We start from the raw sequence: 15,437 nt of genomic DNA on the forward strand, positions 1-15,437 counted from the left end.
TGGGACTACAGGCATTCACCACTACGGCCAGCTAATTTTTTAAATTTTTTGTAGAGACAGGCTTTATTTTTTGACAGATGAGTTCTTACTACATCGCTTGGGCTGGTCTCAAACTCCTGGGTTCAAATGATCCTCCTGTCTTGGCCTCCCAAAGTGCTGCCTCTGCCTCCCAAAGCGCTCACAGGTGTGAGCCTCTGTGCCCAGCCTGTTTCCACCCACTTTGAGAAGTACTGGCTAAAAATACTTAGATTCTCTTTATTACGGCTCCAGCTCTGTGAGCTCACTAGCCTGTGAGCTCTATGAAGACAGTGCCCAGGCCTCTCCTCTTGCTATCTTTTCTGTGAGCACAGGATTGGTACAGAGGTGGCCTCACCAAATGTCTGAAGAACAACTACATATGAGGACACTCCTTTTAAAACTCTAGCCAGATCTTAAGTCTTTTGAGGGGTGAAGCCATGGGCCTTTCCTCACTTGTGGAGGATGTTAAGATTTTACAGTCTCTCTAGGCTTCAGGGAAGAAGTAGATGGAAGAATAGGACATGAGAAGAAGGGAAGGAGGACATGGAAAAACAGAAGGACCAGGGAAAAAGATAATTCATAGAAAACTGACAGTGCAAGCTCCTTTCTACAAAAGCCCAAACTGATCTCACAGTCAGTAAGCGGCAGATCCAAGGTCTCCTGTCTTGCTGTCCAGTGTTCTTTTCACAATATCACTTGGCCTGACCCACAGAAGGGACATACGTGTTAAATGAATCATGGAATAGAAGTGAATTAGACCCTTCAAAAAACATGCCATAAAAGGCTGGAACAGTCTCAATGACAACATGAAGAGAGACAGAGGCTGGGGTGATGAAACTGTCACCTCTTGAGCCTTCACAGACAAGCAGAGGAGCATGGGGGGGGACATGAGCTACCAGGTGTGTCACATCTCAGATACTGGGCCAGGCTTAATGATATGAAGAGCTCCTCTAAGTGAATTTCTTTTTTCTTTTTCTTTTTTAAAATAGAGATGGGGTTTTGCCATGTTGCCCAGGCTGGTTTCAAACTCCTGAGCTCAAGCAAACTGCCCATCTTGGCTTCCCAAAGTGCTGGGATCATAGGTGTGAGTACCTGGCCTCTAAGTGCTTTTCTCAGCATTAACTTACTTGCCCAGTTAACTGGCTTTACATGTATTAATGCTCACAAAAACTCTAAGGTTAGTTCTATTATTATCCTCATTTTATCAGTGACAAAACAGAGGCTCACAGAAAACAAGAAACCTGCCCAAGGTCTCACAGTTAGTAGGTGGTGAAGCAGGCTGGTTCTTAACCATTCACTATACTGTGTCTAGTTAAACTTAGGTGTGGGATTGGGTGAAGGGGTGGAGTGAGAGTCAAAGCACTTCTAGAGGAGACCCTGAGTAGTCTTGATAATAGAAACTGACCAGGAAAGAAGGGTGCCCCAGGCAGAGGAAACAGCAGAGCAAAGGCAAGGAGGTGGACACAGCCTGGCACCCAAGGAACCTTGGTTCCGGCCTGTTATAAAGACTGTGAAAATCGCCACCCTAGAAGGAGTAATGAGAGAGGACCAGTCTGCCTAGTCCTTGACAACTGTTCCAGCTATAGGATCCCAGCAGATCAGACATACATGGTCTCTGCATACATGAGGTGGCCTGAAAAAAAATCACAAGGCAAAGAAAGTAATAAAGAGCTTGGGGTAAGTTTTCATCTTTCAGCTTTGCAAAGCATAGATAATATCCTCTGCTGCACCTATTTCTAATCAAGTTACTATCTTACTAGCCTCTCACAACAACCCAATTAAGGACAAGGATTACTATGCTCAGATGTCCAAAGCAGGGCCCTGATTTGCTCAAGGTAAATACATTATTGGCCAAGCTGAAACCAAAGCCCAGGTCTTTTGCTAGGGCACCTGGGGCTCTTATGCTGAATATGTTAAAAAAACAATAATAACAATTTATTTTCCTAACCCTCTAGCCATGCTGGAAGGCGAGCTGGAAACACCACTGCTCTGCACACCAGTTCAGAAGTCTAAATGACTGACAGCCCCAATTCTTGCCAGGCTTGCCCGCTGAAGATGGCTGTGGGAGTGTTGGCTGTGAGACACAGGGTGGAGAAAAAGTCATGAGGAGGAAGCAAGTCTCTACCCTTTAACCTCTAGGCACCACAGTCCAGGCCTAGACAGGTAGAGACAGCATTTGCTTTCAGAAGAAATTCACGGCCAGATGCAGTGGCTTACGCCTGTAATCCCCACACTTGGGAGGCCAAGGCGGGAGGATTGCTTGAAGCCAGGAGTTTGAGACCAGCCTAAGCAACATAGTGAGACCTCATCTCTACAAAAAATTCAAAAATTAGGTGTGGTGGTGCACACCTGTAGTCCCAGCTACTTAAGAGGCTACTTAAGAGGCTGAGGTGGAAGGATCACTTGAGCCCAGGAGATCAAGGCTGCAGTGAGCCATGATGGCACCACTGCACTCCATCCTAGGTGACAGAGCAAGACCCTGTCCCAAAATTTAAAACAAAAAAAAAAAAAATTTTTTTTTTTTTTTTAAGAAATTCGCCCCTACAAACCATTGCCTGCCAGGGCAATTCAGGGCTAGTCTGGTGTGGTGGTAAGGAGACAGCGCTACAGTCCTACAGCCTGGGTTCAAATCCTGGCTCCACCTTTTCTTATCCACGTTGAGACCTTGAGACAGTTCCCTAACCTCTGTAACTTTTGACTGCCTCTTCTGTAATATCAGAATTGTAATAGGACATAAACTCCCAGGGTTGCCATGAGAAGTAATCAGTGTGAAGTGCTCAACCCAATACCTGGCACATAATAAGCACTCAATAAAATTTAGTTGTTATTATTCAAGTCTCAACCAGAGGCAAGACACTTTGGGCTTCCTGGTTTATTCAGCAAACAATTCCTGAATATAATCTGGGTCCTAGGCATATAACTGACTATCATTTGGCGTTAAAGCTGTAACAGGAAATGTCCAAAACTAGAGTACAGTAGAGAAATGAAGGATGTTACAAAGAAGGTGATCTATAACCTGGATGTTGAAGAATAGGGGGAAAAGGTGACATTCCAAGCAGAGAGCAAGCATGAACAAAGGCTCAGAGTCTTAAAATGTGTGGCTCTGGGTTGGGTGAGGTGGCTCCCGCCTGCAGTCTCAGCACTCTGGGAAGCCGTGGCAGGAGAATTGCTTGAGCCCAGGAGAGTGAGGTTGCAGGGAGTCATAATATATCACTGAACTCCAGCCTGGGGGACACAGTGAGACTCTGTCTAAAAAGTGTGGCTTTGAAGGAAGAGAGAGACATTTGGTGTTGCTGAAAACACAAGGTCAGATAGGGGATGACAGAAGTGAAGAGAGAAGAGAAGCTGGATAGGGAAGACAGGACCAATTTAAAAAGAGCCTCAAAATAGCTTGAACCTGGGAGGCAACGGTTGCAGTGAGCGGAGATCACGTCATTGCACTCCAGCCAGGGCGACAGAGCGAGACTCCATCTAAAAAAAAAAGCCTCAACGCTACACTAAAGATTTTAGTATTTCACCTGAAAGCAGTGAGGACTCATGTAAGTATGGGAGAGACATGACCAGAAAGAGATGATGATAACCTGGTGGCAGAAAAGACCTTTTATAAACCATGGGAGAGCAAACAGTATGTTAATCATTTCATTTATTCCATTTTTTTTTTTTTTTTTTGAGATGGAGTCTCACTCTGTCACCCAGGCTAGAGTACAGAGGAACGATCTCGGCTCACTGCAACCTCTGCCTCCTGGGTTCAAGAGATTCTCCTGCCTCAGCCTCCCTAGTAGCTGGAATTACAGGCACATGCCTGGCTAATTTTTGTGTTTTTAGTAGAGAGAGGGTTTTGTCATGCTGGCCAGGCTGGTCTGGAACTCCTGACCTCAGGTGATCCGCCCGCCTTGGCCTCCCAAAGTGCTGGGATTACAGGCATGAGTCACTGCTCGGCCATTCAAATATTTTTGAGCAGCTATTATGTGGCAGGCACTGATGCCCAGAGAATATTAAGGTGGGCAAATAACAAACCTGGTCCTGCCCTTCACAGAGCTTACAGTCATAATGGGGAAAGACAGATACTTTTCCAATTAGCCATACAAACAAATAAAAACCAATACCATGATGTAGCTATGTAGGTAAGGCTCATGAAGCTGTGGCAGCATTTAAAAGAGAGACCTGGCTTGAGGGAGGAGGGATGTCAAGGAAGACCTGAGTTTTTGTCTAAAGCATGGGTACAAATTAACTAGGCAGGGCTGGGCACGATGGCTCATGCCTGTAATCCCAGCACTTTGGGAGGCCGAGGCAGGCAGATCACGAGGTCAGGAGATTGAGACCATTCTGGCTAACAAGGTGAAACCCCGCCTCTACTAAAAAAAAAAAAAAAAAAAAATAGCTGGGAGTGGTGGTGCATGCCTGTAATCCTAGCTACTTGGGAGGCTGAGGCAGGAGAATCACTTGAACCCAGGAGGTGGAGGTTGCAGTGGGACGAGATCGCGCCACTGCACTCCAGCCTGGGCGACAGAGCAAGACCCCGTTTCGGGGGAAAAAAAAAAGAAATTAACTAGGCAATCTGAACTTTAAGTTTCAAAAGGACAAACAATAATCACGACTATGTCTGTGCCATCAGTGTATTCCCCTGCCAGGCAGGACAGCAAAAGCCAAAAGCTAAGAAAGGGAGGGGAGCTCCCTACAAGCACCCAATTACAATATGGCCTGGGAACATCCCCGGGGCTACTGCTTCCTCAGTTTCTTTGTCATCATTCCTCTAGTCTCTCAATTGAATATTACTCTCCTCAGAGACCTTCTGATTGCTCTGCCTATAGTATCTACTCTCCCAGTTAGTGTCATAGCTTTAATGACCTCGTGCATTTGCTTGTCGTTGACCATCTCCTCCCACTAGACTGTAAGCTCCATGAGGGCAGAAGCCTTGTCTGTCTTGCTTTGTTTGTATCCCCCATGCCTAGATCTGTGTCTGGCACATAGGAAGCACTCCACAAATATTTGCTGAACGAATGAGTGAACCCTGAAGAAACTGAAGCCCTGGGTGTGAGGACATGGGGGCATCGTGGCTGGTCCAAGGCCACTCTGGGGCCGAACTTCGAACCCGTGGCTCCTGACCCTGGCGGCCAAGTCTCGGGGGCGGGGGGGGGGCGGCTCACAACCCCTAAGCTTACGCGTGGGCCCCGCAATGGAGGCCAGAGGGTGGGAGAGCCAAAGCTGCCCAAGGCACAGCTGCGGCTCCTCCGGGGCCTCTTGCCCTGCATCCGGCAGGGACCAGCCACGCACTCACCTCGGCGGCTCCACCACCAGCTCTATGCCGCCACCGCCGCCGCCGCCGCCGCCCACGGTGACAGCTCCCTGAGCGCCCGCACTTCCGGGGTCAAACGTCGATTCCGCAGGAGCAGACAGGAAGTCTCGGCCTGGCCCCGCCCCCAGAGCGGAGCAAACTACCGCCGGGAAGCCGGACCCGGGCAGCACCTCAATTCTTAAGACTCCGCCCCACACTCGGCAGTCTGTAGCCACGCCCTCTTCCCCTCCTACCTCCCCTACGTGATTACACCTCTCGGGAAATCCAAGTTGGGCACCTGAGAAGGCGTCTCGGAATCCCAGGCTTCCACCTTCTGCCTGACCTCCTTAGTCACCGTTTTACATATTTAATCCAGAAGAGAAATTTTAACAAGTCAAAAGCACGAACATAATATTAAGCAGATGTACGAATACAGACTGCGATTTCATTTACGGGAAATTCTGGAACAGATGGAACTCATGAGTGGTGATGCTGTTAAGATTGGTGGTTTCCTCTGGGGCTGTGGACTGGGAGGGGCCACAAGTGAGGCTGGGGTCACCCCTATCTTCATCTCGGTGGTAGCCATGTAGATGTGTTCACTTTGGAAAATTCATCAAATTGTACACTTAAAATTTGTGCACTTTTCTGTATGTATGCAATACAGTTTTGTTTTGTTTTTTTTGTTTTTTAATGAAGGTACAAGTATAGCTATCCTAAGAGAAGGATGCAGTTTTTCTACAGAATGTCTTAGGTAATGTAGGTTTAGTGGTTCCTAAGTCTGGCTATGGATCAGAATCATCACAGAAAACTTGTTAAGAACACACATCCCTGACTTCATCTCAGTGCCTGGCACACAGTAAGAATTCAAAACCAACCACCATCATTATTGGGGTGTTATAGAAGCCCCCGAATGGAGAACACAACCCCACCCCAGGATTGTGAAATATTTCCCAGGACCCTCCTGCCAACCCCTGCTATCTGTACTAGGGCTACAAGTAATGCTTAGTCCAGTGCCTGTCCTCAAGGAGCTTACAAAATAGGGAGTGCAAGAAAACCAATAGCAACGAGTCAATGTGATGAATGCAAGGTGCTGAGGAAATAGGAGAGATGGCCTGTAAACCAGAAATGAGATGAGAGGGGCTGGATTTTTATATTAGTTTTGTATTGCTGCGTAACATATTACCACAAACTTACAACAACACACTGCTTGCCACTTATAACAAACACATTTATTTATTTATTTTGAGACGGAGTCTCACTCTGTCACCAGGCTGGAGTGCAGTGGTGTGATCTTGGCTCACTGTAACCTCCGCCTCCTGGGTTCAAGCGATTTTCCTGCCTCAGCCTCCCAAGTAGCTGGGACTACAGGCACGTGCCACCACCCCCAGCTAATTTTTGTATTTTTAGTAGAGACGGGGTTTCACCATGTTGGCCAGGATGGTCTCGATCTCTTGACCTTGTGATCCGCCCACCTTGGCCTCCCAAAGTGCTGGGGTTACAGGCGTGAACCACCACGCCTGGCCAACAAACACATTTATTATCTCACATTTTCTGTGGGCCAGGAATCTGAGGATGGCATAGCCGGCTCCTCTGCATCAGGGTCACCCACAAGACTGCAATCAAGGTATCAGCCAGGGCTGGAGTCTCATTTGAAGACTCAACTCAAAAAGGGTCTGCTTGTGGGTTCCCATGGCTACTGGCTAAATTCAGTTCCTTAATGGTTGTTGGACTAAGGGTCTCAGTTCCTAGCTGGATTTTGGCCAAAGGCTTGTCACGTAGGCTTCTCCAGTGTAAGCAGCCTGCTTCATCAAAGCATGAAAGCCTAAAAGTTAACAGGGAAGCCAAGAGTGATGGCACATGCTTGTAGTTCCAGCAGGTTGGGAGGCTGAAGCAGGAGGATTGTTTGCTCCTAGGAGTTCAAATAGAGCCTGAGCAACATAGCAAGACCCAGTCTCTAAAAATAAAAATAAAAAAAATTCAAAGAAAGCATGAAAAAATTCAAAGAGGCTGGGCACAGTGACTCATGCCTATAATCCCAACATTTTGGGAGGCTGAGGTAGGAAAATTGCTTGAGCCCAGAAGTTTGAGGCCATCCTAGGCAACATAGCGAGACTTCATCTCTACAAAAAATAATTAAAAATTAGCCAAGCATGGTGGTGCATGCCTGTAGTCCCAGCTGCTTAGGAGGTTGAGGCAGGAGGATTGCTTGAGCCCGGGAGTTTGAGGCTGCAGTTAGCTGTGATCACACCACTGCACTCCAGCCTGCATGACAGAGCAAGACCCTGTCTCAAACAAACAAAAGGAGGCAATGGGAGAGTCTACTAGCAAGAGAGAAATTACAATATCATGTAACCTAATCATGAAAGTGACATCACTTTTACCATGTTCTATTTGTTAGTAGCAAGTCACAGGATTTGCCCACAGGGGATTACACAAGGGCAGGAATACCAAAAGATGTGAATCAATGGAGGCCATTCTAGAGTCTGCCTGCCACAGATACTTAGAGGACACATATCAACCCCAGGTCTGCAGCAGAGGAAGTAGAGGTGCAGAGAGATAAAGACAATTGTGATAGTAATGACCACATTTGTCAAACCCTTGCTTCATCCCAGGCACTGGAATAAGCATTTAACATATATTATCTCTTTGACTTTTTTTTTTAATGAGATGGAATCTCACTCTGTCACCCAGGTTGGAGTGCAGTGGCATGATATCGGCTCACTGCAACCTCCGCCTCCCAGGTTCAAGCCATCCTCCCTCCTCAGCCTCCCTCGTAGCTGGGACTACAGGCACATGCCACCACACTGAACTAATTTTTGTGTTTTTAGTAGAGATGGTGTTTTGTCATGTTGGCCAGGCTGGTCGCGAACTCCTGACCTCAGGTGATCTGCCCATCTTGGTCTCCCAAACTGCTGGGATTGCAGGTGTGAGCCACTGAGCCAGGTGCTCCTTGACTCTGTAAGAATGATAAGAGGTAGATGCTATCATTACCCCATTTTAAAGAGAGGTTTAAAGACTAGACCAGAGTCACAGAGCTGGTAAGTGGGTGGAGTGGGGATTTGAATTCAGCCCTGTTTAACCACAGAGCCTATCCTCATAACCTCCCTACCAAGAGCCCTTCCCAAGCTCCAAGAGGTCTCAAGTGCCACAAGCTGTGTCAGAACAGTGAATGTTTCCCTTTGTTGCTGTTAGTATTATTATTTTATTTATTTATTTATTTAGAGATAGGGTCTCCCTCTGTCACCCAGGCTGGAGTGTAGTGGCGCGATCATGGCTCATTTCAGCCTCTGCCTCCTGGGCTCAAGCAGTTCTCTTGCCTCAGTCTCCTGAGTAGGTGTGGCTACTGGCATGTACCACCGTGCCTGGCTAATTTTTAATTTTTTTGTAGAGATGGTATCTCAATATGCTGCCCAGGCTGGTCTTGAACTCTTGGGCTCAAACAATCCTCCCACCTCAGCCTCCCAAAGGGCTGGGATTACAGCCACCATGCCAGCCTGTTGCTGTCATTTTTGGAAAACTGATCTTCTGCTGACATGGAAGGGACAGAAAAAGGTGCCAGAAACTGTGTGTTTTGTTTTGTTTTGTTTTGTTTCTTCTCTGTCATCCACACACACTGGACGCATGGAAAATGCAATCTGTATCCTGGTGACTGGTTGGGAGAAAATCACATACAGCAGTCTTTGGTCCAGGAAAAACTTAAAATAATAGTTCCGGAAAAAACATATGCACTGATTCCATCTTTTCCTATGGGTACAAAGATAGTCATATCACAAAAGTTTTGGAACTAAATAACATGACTGTAAGAAGTCAAAACATCCAATAAGTCACTAACTTCTCCAAATGTATCTGTTTTCTCATCTGTTAAACAAGATAGTTAATATCCACCTCATCATTAGAAGGCTTAAGGCTGGATGTGGTGACTCGTGCCTGTAATTGCAGCACTTTGAGAATCTGAAGTGGGAGGATTGCATGAGGCCAAGAGTTCGAGACCAACCCGGGCAACATAATGAGACTTAGTCTCTCAAAAAATAAAAATTAAAAAACTAGCTGGGTGTGGTAGCACACACCTGTAGCCCCAGCTACTCTGGAGGCTGAGATGGGAGGATAGTTTGAGCCTGGGAGGTGGAGGCTGCAGTAAACTATGGTTGTGCCACTGCATTTCAGTCTCAAAACAAAACAAAACAGAAGGCTTAAATGAGATAATATAGACAATGCCAAGAACATAGTAGGTGCTTGAAAAATGTTAGTGAAAAGGAAGGAAGGAAGAAAGGAGACTCCCTATCAGCTGGAGTGTTAACTTTTACATTTCTTTCATCTTTCTCCCTTGCCGAAACAGCTTAATGAGGAATGTTGGTTTACAAAGGACACATTCTTGTCTCAGCTAATATGTGTCCAACTGAAATTAAATTTAAAAGCCGGGTTAACAGGAGAGGACTCAAATCATGCATAAGTCATTTGCAAACATGCAAATACAGAGTAATTTCTTGGCCTGGCTTCTCCTCTAGATTAAAAGAAAAACAACTAAGAACAACTATTTGGGTTGGCAAAAGGGAGGAGTGTCCGTGGTTCATATAACCAACAAAGTCTAGGGGTAACTAGGGAGAAAACTGTCAATATTCAGTGCTACAAAATAGACATTGAAATATCTAGGTCTGAGTCTTGCCTGGCCCAGACACTCTGAGTCACCTCAGATGAATCAGTGTTCCCTTCTTTTGCATGTCAGTCCTCCAGCAAGCATGTGTTTGCAGAGCACTCATTGTTGAGATTAGCTGTTGTTTGGCGTCCAGTGTTTATTTCCTCTGTTTTCCTACCAATAGCAACTTGATCACTCCTTAGGGAACCGTCACTCCCATTTCAATATGTATGGAGTGGCATTGACCCCTTACCCAGAGTTTGAATGTCCAAAATTGTATTAGTCATCTAGGGCTATGCAACAAATCATCCAAAAATACAGCAGTTTAAAACAGTAATCCCAGCACTTTGGGAGGCTGAGGAGGGCGGATTACGAGGTCAGGAGATTGAGACCATCCTGGCTAACATGGTGAAACCCTGTCTCTACTAAAAATACAAAAAAACTAACCAGGTGTGGTGGCGGGTGCCTGTAGTCCTAGCTACTTGCTAGGCTGAGGCAGGAGAATTGCTTGAACCTGGGAGGCAGAGGTTGCAGTGAGCCAAGACCACACCAGGCACTCCAGCCTGGGCAACAGAGCAAGACTCCGTCTAAACAAAACAAAACAAAACAAAACATTAATAATAGTTTTTTAGTCCAGGTGCAGTGGCACATGCTTGTAATCCCAGCACTTTGGGAGGCCAAGGTGGGAGGATCACTTGGGCCCAGGAGTTCAAGACTAGCCTGGGCAACATAGTGAAACCCCATCTCAATTTAAAAAAATAGTTTATTATCCCATACGGTGCCTGCGGGTTGGGAGTTCCAAAGTGGCTTGGCTGGGTGGTTCTGGCTTAGGGTCTCTCAGGAAGATGCAATCAGATGTCAGCTAGGACTGAAGACTTGATTAGAGCTGAAGGATTCACTTCTGCGGTGGATCGTTTACTCACATGATTGCTGGGTTGGTACTGGCTATTGGCAAGGGGTCTCGGTTCCTCTCTACAGGGCTAGTTGAGTGTCCCCACCACATGGCCCCTGGCATCTCTCAAAGCGAACAATCTAAGAGATCAAAGCAGAAGCACCAATGTCTTTGTGGCCTAGCTTTAGATGTCACAAACTATCACTTCAGCCACATTTCTACTGCTCACATAGGCCAGTCTTGATTCAGTGTGGGAGGGGTCTTACTACACAAGGGCATGGATATCAGAAGGCAAGATCACTGGGTGCCATCTTGGAAGCTGCCACATCAATCTAATATGAGCCTGGATAAATGGCATGTTCTAAACCCTCAGTCACAGTGATTGGCTCAAGAGTGGATACATGATGTTCAATTGTTTTTTTTAAGAGACAGGGTCTATATTGCCCAGGCCAGTCTCGAACTCCTGGTCTCAAGTGACCCTCCCGCCTCAGCCTCCCAAAGTCCTAGGATTACAGGCATGAGCCATTCCATCCAGTCTGCCAGATGTATCCAGTGATACCCAATTCTGGTATCTTTATTTGAAATCAAAAGGAAAGAGAAGCTCTCCTTCTGATGAGATTGTTAGCAGTAAGAATAAACTTATGCTGGCTGGAGGCCACCATGTAGAACCTGAGAATGAAGCCAACTCAGAGAACAGCAGAGCCAAGAAAAGGAATGGTAAGCAGAGAGAGAATGAAAGAGAGAGATGACATCATTTGAACCCTGGATCTAGGCAAACCTGAATTCAGGTACCCTGAAGCTTTTCTCATGCCTGTTTTGCTTAAGCCATTTTGAGTTGGGCTTCTGTCCTAATACAACTTTTAGATGCTCAGTCCTCCTCCTGTTTAGGTGACCAGCCTTTTCTAAAGATTATGACTGGTACCCACTGGGGCAAGAGGGGTGAGATTGTTAACTGTTCAAGATCATGACCAGAAACAGTGGCTGGCATTTCAAGTTGCTAGATTAGGGATAAGGAGATATTAGCTTCTGGATAGACCAGGTGTACCTTGGGTACCCACCAGTTGGTATTCTTTTATTAGACCAGTGGTGTTCTGGAGAGGTACATGGTAAAGAGGTAGCTGATGGATTGGTTGTACAGTCTAATGATGTAAGTGTTAAGCCCATTTATATCCCTTAATTACAAGGCAAACTGGACAAGTTGCTTAGCTTATCTAAGCCTCTGTTTCCTTAGCTGAATAATGCTTGTTCAACCTACTATAATCACTGAGCAACAAATATTCATTGAGCACCTACCATGTGCCAGTTATCATCAATAAAGTAGTGATTCAATTCCAGCCTTCAAGGTTTTCACAGCCTTGTCAGAAATATGAATAAAACATAAATTACATAGCACGGTTTAAGAAGTATTGTGATAGGCATATACATAATGTTTTGAGGTCATAAGGGAAAAATCTTTTTTTTTTTTGAGACAGAGTTTTGCTCTTGTCACCCAGGCTGAAGTGTAATGGTGCAATCTCGGCTCACTGCAACCTCTGCCTCCCAGGTTCAAGTGATTCTCCTGCCTCAGCCTCCTGAAGTAGCTAGGATTACAGGCACCCACCACCATGCCCCGCTATTTTTTTGTATTTTTAGTTGAGATGGGGTTTCACCATGTTGGCCAGGCTGGTCTTAAACTCCTGACCTCAGGTGATCCACCTGCCTCGGCCCCCCAAAGTGCTGAGATTACAGGCATGAGCCACCGTGCCTGGCCAAAAGTTTTTTTTTTTTTTTTTTTTTTGAGACAAAGTCTCACTCTGTTTCCCAGGCTGGAGTTCAGCGGCACCATCATTGCTCACTGCAACCTGGGACTCCTAGGCTCAAGTGATCCTTCCACCTCAGCCTCCCAACTGGTATTGCAGGTGTGAGCCACCACACCCAGCCAGGAAAAGCATCGTATGTAGTAGGATATACATGGACTCCCTGGGGAGGATGCTGTTTAATCTGAGTTTTCAGGAAATCTAGGAACTGACAGGTTAGTAGAACTTAACAAGGAAAGGAGCAAAGACCCAGAGGTGTAAAAGAAGATGGACCATTCAGGTAATTGCAAGTAAATGTGTATAGCTTGAATCTCAGAGTTTAAGGGCATTTTAAGGAGAGGCCAGATTATGGAGGGCTTTGTGGACCATGCTAAGCAGCTGATGGTGGGCAAGGTCCTGGAGGGTTTGAATGGAGCTGAGAAATTTTTAGAAAGATAACTCTAGTAGTCAGTGGTAGGCAGTCTTGTGAAAAGAATAAAAGAAAAAAAGGTAACTCTAATAGCCATGACAGTGGACAGAATAGATGATAGCAAGAATGGAGCTAGGGCTGGTGCAGTGGTTCACATCTGTAATCTCGACAGTTTGGGAGGCCAAGATGGGAGAATCACTTGAGCCCAGGACTTTGAGACCAGCCTAGGCAACATAGAGAGGCCCTGTCTCTTCAAAAAAATATAAAAAGTTGGGTGTGGTGGCTCATGCCTCTAGTACCAGCTACTTGGGAAGCTGAGGCAGGAGGATCACTTGACCCCAGGAGGTTGAGGCAGCAGTGAGCCATGATGATGCCACTGCACTCCAGCCTGGGTGACTGGCTGACGGAACAAGACCTTGACTTAAAAAAAAAGATAAAAGAATGGAGCTAGGCCTGTGTCACAGTTATCTGTTGCTGCATAGTAAACTACCCCCAAATTTAGTGGCTTATAAAGATGTATTATGTCTCATGATTCTGTGAATTGGCTGGGCTAAGCTGAGTGGTTCCTCTGCTCCACGTAGTGTCAGCTGGTGTTATCATTTGGTTACATTGAGTTGCGTGCTCATTTGAGGCTGGAATATCCCAGACAGCATCATTCATGTGTCTGGTATCTGAGTTGGGGTGGCTGGAATAGCTGGCAGCTGGGTGGGGCTCTCTTGCCACATGGTCTCTCTCATCATTCAGTAGTCTAGTCCAGCAGTTCTCAAGCAGGGGTGATTTTCTCCCACAGGGGACATATGGCAATATCTGGAGACATTTCTGGTTGTCACTACTAGAGGAACTAGGAATTAGAGGCCAGGGATGCTGCTAAACATCCTGCAACACACAGAACAGCCTCACCACAAAGAACTATCTGACCCAAAGTATTAACAACGATGAGCTTGAGAAATGGTGGTATAGCCGGAGCTTCTGTGTGGTGGTTTAGACCCCAAAAGGGTAAAAAATGGAAAATGTATTTCTTTTCTTTTCTTTCTTTCTTTTTTTCTTTTTCTTTTGAGACTGAGTTTCACTCTGTTACCCAGGCTGGAGTGCAGTGGCATCATCTCAAGTCACTGCAGCCTCCACCTCCTGGGTTCAAGTGATTCTCCTGCCTCAGCCTCTAGGGTAGCTGAAATTATAGGCACTTGTCAACACACCCAGCTAATTTTTGTATTTTAGTAGAGATGGGGTTGTACCATGTTGGCCAGTCCTCAGCCTCCCAAAGTGCTATTACAGGTATGAGCCACTGTGCCTGGCCTGTTTTTTGTTTTCTTGAGACAGAGTCTCACTTTGTCACCCAGGCTGGAGTACAGTGGTGCCAACACGACTCACTGCAGCCTCGACCTCCTGGGCTCAAGCAATTCTCCTGCCTCAGCCCCACCAAGTAGCTGGGACCACAGGCGTATGCCACCATGCCCAACTAATTTTTGTATTTTGTGTAAATATGGGGTTCTGCCACGTTGCCCATGCTGGTCTCGAACTCCGGGGCTCAAGCGATCTACCTGCCCTGGCCAACCAAATTGCTGGGATTACAGGCAGGAGCCACCGTGCCTAGCCAAGAAACTGCCATATTTCTTTTCTTTTCTTTCTTTTTTTTTTTTTTTGAGATGGAGTTTCTCTCTTGTTGCCCAGGCTGGAGCGCATTGGCTCCATCTTGGCTCACCACAACCTCCACCTCCCATGTTCAAGCGATTCTCCTGCATCAGCCTCCCAAGTAGCTGGGATTACAGGCATGCACCATCATGCTTGGCTAATTTTGTATTTTTAGTAGAGATGGAGTTTGTCCATGTTGGTCAGGCTGGTCTCAAATTCCCAACCTCAGGTGATCCGCCTGCCTTGGCCTCCCAAAGTGGTGGGATTATAGGCATGAGCCATGGCATCTGGCCGAAGCTGTCATATTTCTTTTTATGTATGTATGTATGTATGTATGTATGTATGTATCTTTGTAAGACCTCTCAGGGATGAATGAAGCTGCCATTTTTCTCAAGCCCTAGGCTCTGGAACGCCACACTATCAATTCGTCCACATTCTATTGGTCAAAGCAAGTTACAAAGCCAGCTCTGATTCAAGTGGAGAGAAATTAGTCCTTCTCCCCCATCCATGGGCAATTACTGGTCTGTTTTCTGTCTCACAGATCTCTGGTGACCATTTTAACAGGAAATCAACCACAGCCAGCGAGATCATTTAATAAAAAATATTCATGTGAGAAGTAATAGCGGTGTGAGCTCAACCATTGGCAAAGTGTCCTCATAAGAAAATGAAATAATGGCAGTTGAAATCTCTTTGCAAAGTGTCACATAAATATATTAATTTCATAATCCACACTGTCCTCAACCAGGAACTGCTGTCCCCAGCAGCTTTCTGTTAAGCCAGGT

General features: G+C 46.1%; 1 protein-coding gene across 2 annotated transcripts in view; it reads right to left on the reverse strand.

Annotated features, from left to right (window-relative positions):
* ASCC2 (activating signal cointegrator 1 complex subunit 2) overlaps positions 1 to 5,448 on the reverse strand; it is a 51,618-nt gene extending 46,170 nt beyond the window's left edge. For both annotated transcript variants that reach the window (XM_023190672.1, XM_023190671.1), the window contains exon 1: positions 5,297 to 5,448. The gene's annotated coding sequence lies outside the window, so the exon portion shown is untranslated. The remainder of the gene's footprint in view (positions 1 to 5,296) is intronic.
* Between the last annotated feature and the right edge of the window lie 9,989 nt (positions 5,449 to 15,437).

The sequence above is a fragment of the Piliocolobus tephrosceles genome, chromosome 19, assembly GCF_002776525.5.
Source record: "Piliocolobus tephrosceles isolate RC106 chromosome 19, ASM277652v3, whole genome shotgun sequence".
Classification (NCBI taxonomy): Eukaryota; Metazoa; Chordata; class Mammalia; order Primates; family Cercopithecidae; genus Piliocolobus; species Piliocolobus tephrosceles.